The sequence below is a fragment of the Erpetoichthys calabaricus genome, chromosome 2 (assembly GCF_900747795.2).
Source record: "Erpetoichthys calabaricus chromosome 2, fErpCal1.3, whole genome shotgun sequence".
Taxonomy (NCBI): Eukaryota; Metazoa; Chordata; class Cladistia; order Polypteriformes; family Polypteridae; genus Erpetoichthys; species Erpetoichthys calabaricus.
The window spans coordinates 260,298,804-260,304,803 of NC_041395.2; the positions used below are offsets into that span (position 1 = coordinate 260,298,804).

Genomic DNA, 6,000 nt, shown 5'->3' on the forward strand with positions numbered 1-6,000 from the left:
AGAGAGAAAAGTAAGTTGGGTTGCTTCTCAGCCATCTGCCAATAGCGTCCCTTGTATGAAATCAACTGGGCAAACCAACTGAGGAAGCATGTACCAGAAATTAAAAGACCCATTGTCCGCAGAAATCCGCGAAACAGCAAAAAATCCGCGATATATATTTAAATATGCTTACATATAAAATCCGCGATAGAGTGAAGCCGCGAAAGGCGAAGCGCGATATAGCGAGGGATCACTGTACATTGTATTTTTAAAATTACAGTTTTCATATATACGGTAGTTATATGCAATTCAAATTCTGACACAACATGATGAGTATTGTCGGTAATTTGAATTGGACCTAGACAAAATTAAATTGCAGATATGTTAATATGGAGTAATGAACTATTTAAAATAATTATTAAAAAGTTAAACAAAGATGGTGGACCTTAACCTCCGTACTAACCCCTACTCTCTATTCTGTTCTTTTTCCGTATTTTTGTGGTGGCGATCTGCGCCACCACCACCTAATCAAAGCACTGTGATGTCCCTACATTGATGGATTAAAGACCAGAAGTCCACATGACCGTCATCATCAAGTCCTTTCATGAGAACCCTGAATACAATGAGGACTGATTGAGGTCATTTATGTCAGGTAGAATGCCTAGAGGGGACTGGGCGGTCTCATGGCCTGGAACCCCTGCAGATTTTATTTTTTCTCCAGCCATCTGGAGTTTTTTTTTGTTTTTTCTGTCCTCTTTGGCAATCGGACCTTACTTTTATTCTATGTTAATTAGTGTTCTCTTATTTTAATTCTTCTTTTGTCTTTTTTTGCTCTTTCTTCATCCTGTAAAGCACTTTGAGCTACATTATTTGTATGAAAATGTGCTATAAAAATAAATGTTGTTGCTTAAGCTAACAGAACAAACACACGTAGTCCACCTCCATAAGTAGGGCAAAGCCTATGCCAGCTCTGGAGTCCCTTAGAAGATACAGTGGAACCTCGGTTTGCGAGTAACTTGGTTTACGAGTGTTTTGCAAGACGAGCAAAAATTTTTAATAACTTTTCACTTGATAAATGAGCGATGTCTTGCAGTACGAGTAGTTTGTCTGCTGAGCGTCATGTGATCATAACTGAGCTGATGGTTCTTCTCTCTCTCTCACTGCGGGATTGTGGGCAATCGTCTCCTATTCTCCGTCTGAGTCGGCGTGCCTCACTCATATTGTCAACATCCGTACGAGCGTATAGTGTTTACTACAGTATTAGCATTGTGACTGTGTGCACGTGTGTGTGTGTGTGTGCGTGCGTGTGCTCGCGTCTGTGCTGTGACATGCGAGTCCCCGTCTTGCACCCTAAAACACGAAGCTGAGTCTCAGTACTTTAGCAACACAAGCTTTATTCAGCTTGAAACAGCAACAGCACGGTTATTTATACACAGACACAGCAGTCAGGCAGGGCCCTGCACATTTATAATGTTCCTTGTTCCTCGTATCACCCATTGACGGCAGGCGCTTATAGCATGTCCGCGATCTTTTAGGATTCGCTTTTACGGAGAACTGCTACAGCGCTGGGAGACTGCGATTGCTTTGGGACGCTCTTCCGCGTGTCGTCCCGTTGGGTGCAATCCCACAAGAGTTTAGAAACTCACTCACACCAGCCATGATTCTTTTCAAAGGTAAAGTGCAAGTTAATTTGTTTTATGTATTTTTACTTTATATTTTGTATTAATCATTTTTATATGAATAGTTTTGGGTTGTGGAACAAATCATCTGAGTTTCCATTATTTCTTATGGGGAAATTCACTTTGATATACGAGTGCTTTGGTCTACGAGCATGTTTCTGGAACAAATTATGCTCGCAAACCGAGGTTCCACTGTACTATAGAATTTTAATCAAATATTTGTAATCAATGCATCGTCATTTTTACAATTTAATACAATCATATACTTATATTAAGTTGTAACAATTAATTATTAAAAGCATAAGGAAAAGGACCGAAGGTAACTAAAGGTTCAACTAAACAAGGCTTAAAGCTTGGGCACGTGAGGCTTTGTCTCATCTAGAGGAGCCACCAAGATAATTAGGTTAAGGTTAAAATAAAGTAGAGGAGTAATGAACACCCCCTTAAAAAGTGAGAATAAACCCATTATGAAGTGGTGATAAGATCAATGGGAAGACCCCTAGGACACCCCCCTAGGAAGCGATGATTAGAATAATGGAAGAATCGACACGTATACGAGTTACTGGTGGCTGCAGCCAACTGGCTAAGATGATAGAATTCTGTGATGTGATGTTTTAGATAAGGAATGGATTGTTTTCTTCATTGCTCACTTCATGGACTGAGACATTTGTGCATATCTGAGTGCAAATAAAGAATTGTTCTGCATTTTCATCTGATCTTCAAGAATGACTTCTTTGAAAAAAGAGGAAAGTGTTTTTCCAGAACAATACACGCTGGCCCACTGGGGACAATTTCAGAGATGCCAAGTAGGCTTATGGATGCTGGTGGAAAACTCCACTCACCAAGCAAATCCATAAAGCAGCAGCGCTAACCACTGCACCCGGCTGAGAGGAGTGCAAGGCATTGAATCTTTAAACATCTTCCGGTTCATGGCCGCCTTCCTCTGTTCTGTGAATTTTGTCCATTCCTCGCTAATACTGTAGGTGTGTGAGCCGAGAGGTCCAGTGGAGAATGTACCCATTATGCCAAATTCCTATTGTGTACCAAAAGCTTCTTCTCCATTCAAATGGTGTGTGGTTGTGACAGCAGCAAACAGCAAGGCTCTAGTAAAGCAACAGTCACTCTGCAGACAGCTGCCAGTCACCTCGAATTACATAATTCGGTAAAATTGTACTCTCGGTGGCCAGTACAATACACACCGTGGATTCAGAAAGCATTCAGACCCCTCATTGTTCTACACACTTTATTGTGCTGTAGATTTAATTTGAAATTATTGATTGACTGAAGGGTGGCACTGTGGCGCAGTGGTAGTGCGGCTGCCTCGCAGTAAGGAGACCCGGGTTTGCTTCTCGGGTCCTCCCTGCATGGAGTTTGCATGTTCTCCCCATGTCTGTGTGGGTTTCCTCCCACAGTCCAAAGACATGCAGGTTAGGTGCACTGATGATTCTAAATTGTCCCTGGTGTGTGGGTGGTGTGTGTGTGTGCCCTGCCCGGGATTGTTTCCTGCCTTGCGCCCTGTGTTGGCTGGGATTGGCTCCAGCAGACCCCCGTGACCCTATAGTTAGGATATAGCGGGTTGGATAATGGATGGATGGATTAAATTTGACATCATTGCCCATCAGTCTACACTCAGTCATCCATAATGACAAAGTAAAACCACATTTTCAAAAATCACGAGTGCTCTCCCCTAGACTTCCTCAGGTATACTCAGATATGGGGATGGAGATTTGAGGACTAAGTCGCAAGACAATGATTGTATTTTTACATTATATACATTATAGAATCATTAACAACAAATCAAATCAAATTAGTAATATATTGATCAATTATTATAAAAGTAAAGTTGAATAAACCGGACTCTGCAGCTGCATAAATAAAAAAGTACCACTTCTGGTTAGCGGAAATAGCCCAAAAGCTGATAGAAATCTACGTTTTGTACCTTATACTTGTACACAAAATTTTGTTGACCTAAGTGAAAGTGTGCTCAAGTTATCGTTTTTACATATTCACACAGACATAATTCCAAAAATGTTTTTTTCGGAGTCACGAGGGTCTAAAACGTTCATCTCGATATCGAATTTTTTGGACGATTACAATACTTTCCCTACAAGAAAATAAATCGGACTCAGGGAGCTCTAAAACATTGAGTTTCATTAAAATGTCGAGGTCGAATTTTTAGACGATTACAATACTTTCCCTACACTTCGTATACGAGAAGGTGAAAAAAAGTCTTCAAACGTATTAAAAATCAAAAATCAAACGCTGGAATCTCCTACTTACGTAAGTCTCTAGCCCTGTGCTGTGGCACTCCACAGTTGCGTCTTCTTTGCTTTAACTCTTCTTAAGCTGCGTCTCCAACCTGATGGCGTCCACAAATCAAATTCAATTGACTGAACATTACCACGGCTGTGTATAACCGGGCAAGAAGGGCCCCCGGTCTGGGTGGTGACCGGGCACCCAATTGTCTCTCTAACGGAGCTTTGGAAATCCTCTGCAGGGAAGGGAGAACCTTTGGGAAGGACAACCATCTCAGCGAAACTCCAGCAATCAGGTGTTCGCGGTAGAGCGGCTACAGTTCAGCGACTTTTGCCAAATGGCATTTTGACAGCATGAGGGAAAAAAAAGATTCTCTGGTTTAATGAAATGTTAAAAAAAATGAACTCTTTGGGCAGAACTTCAAGCATGAAGTCTGGTACAGTTCATCACCTGCCTGATCTCAGCCCTACAGTGAAGCATGGCGGTGGCAGCGCCGTATTATGGGGGTGCGGCAGGGGCAGGAAGACATTAAAGTTGAGGGAAGGATGAATGCAGCCAAATACAGAGAGGTCCTTTTTGGAGTGCATGTGGCCTCACAGCGGAGTGAATGTTCAGCTTTCAGCATAGTAAGTGTAAAAAATTCTTATTATTATTATGATGATGATGACTCGAACTATACACCCAAGACAACGCTGGAGGGGCTTCAGGTGATAAGTCCCCGACTATCCCGCGGAGAGACCAGAAGATAGCAGTTCATAGACACCTCTCAAATGGGGTTTGAAAGGATCTGTCAGGAGGAAAAAAAAATGGGATAAACTGATCAAATCCAGGAGTGCAGAGCCTGAAAAGAGACTTAGAAAACAGCACTGGAAGCTGTAACTAAATTACGAGTCTGAATACTTAAATGAAACGAGATTTCACTTTTTGACTTTGTACTGAATTTGCAAGCCTTTCCGAATGCGGGCAATCCTCCCAAATTATTTAACAACTGTTTTCCTATCGAGTGGACAATACTACACTGAAAGCCGCGAAAAAATATTTATTGCAAGACAATAAGATGTATTTCCAATATTTTGTATTAATTCCAGCACAACAGCTGCAACGTCTCTTAGTGGTAAAAGTAGTTATTATAATTCACTATGGTGTCCCAGCTGGTCAGACCCTCAAACAACATCACATGCTTCGACTTCACGTCATACAGCCAGAAGTACATCATCATTATTGTCTTGTCAGATGTCATGATGCAACCGATATTTTTAAATAAGTAAGCTGGTTATAACTAACCTTATTGCTCCCGCTCCTAAATATTGTCCACTCGATAGGAAAACAGTTGTTAAATAATTTGGGACCGGTATTCGGAGGATTGCCCTGAAGGCGTGTTCATTATGGGTGATTTAGTGTTGATTGACGGCTAAATATAAATATAGAACATAAAAGAGTGTGCGGAAGGTGGAGAGCTCTGGACACGTTCGGAATCCTCGAAATGTCGTGCTGATTGTCGCTCGTCAAACCGCATTCATGGTTCGTTTTTCTTCCGCTCTCTTGAATCTGCGGGTTCGAGCACTCGCAGTCCGCATGCGCACTGGGGTCAGACGGCGGCTAAGCGCCACGCTTTGGGCAAAATTCAGAGACAGCATTCGGTCCCAGCAGCATCTCGTGGAAACACACAACGGTGAGTGGGCTTTTGATTCTACTTCCACGTGTTAGGACGGATTCCAAAGAACACCCCTTTCCCAATCCATTTATCGATCGTTTTTCTGAGGTCGAATAATATAAGCAGCAGTCTTGGACGGAGCGTCACTCCACAGCAGGACTCACTCACGCACGCCGACTTACCAAAAAGCTGCTGCGAAACAGACGACTTCCTTCAACATCAAGTGGGAAGAAGAAAATAAACCAAGAAGTGCCGACGAGCTCGAGAGCGCACACAGAAATAACACTTTTACTGCTAAATTACTGTTTACCAGAGTTCACATTGATTAGATAAGAGAGCAATTAAATGGATTGGCTTAAGATACAAAATCTGATTTCTCGAAGGTCAGGAATAGGCCTGTTAATATTTGATGCTTTGCAAAACCCTGAAGTG

The 6,000-nt window shown here is 42.0% G+C and overlaps 1 protein-coding gene across 1 annotated transcript in view; it reads right to left on the reverse strand.

The window, feature by feature from the left end:
- The window catches only part of asah2 (N-acylsphingosine amidohydrolase 2), a 73,658-nt gene extending 67,897 nt beyond the window's left edge, over window positions 1-5,761 (reverse strand). The window contains exon 1 of the mRNA XM_028793419.2: window positions 5,753-5,761. The gene's annotated coding sequence lies outside the window, so the exon portion shown is untranslated. The remainder of the gene's footprint in view (window positions 1-5,752) is intronic.
- Window positions 5,762-6,000: the final 239 nt, after the last annotated feature.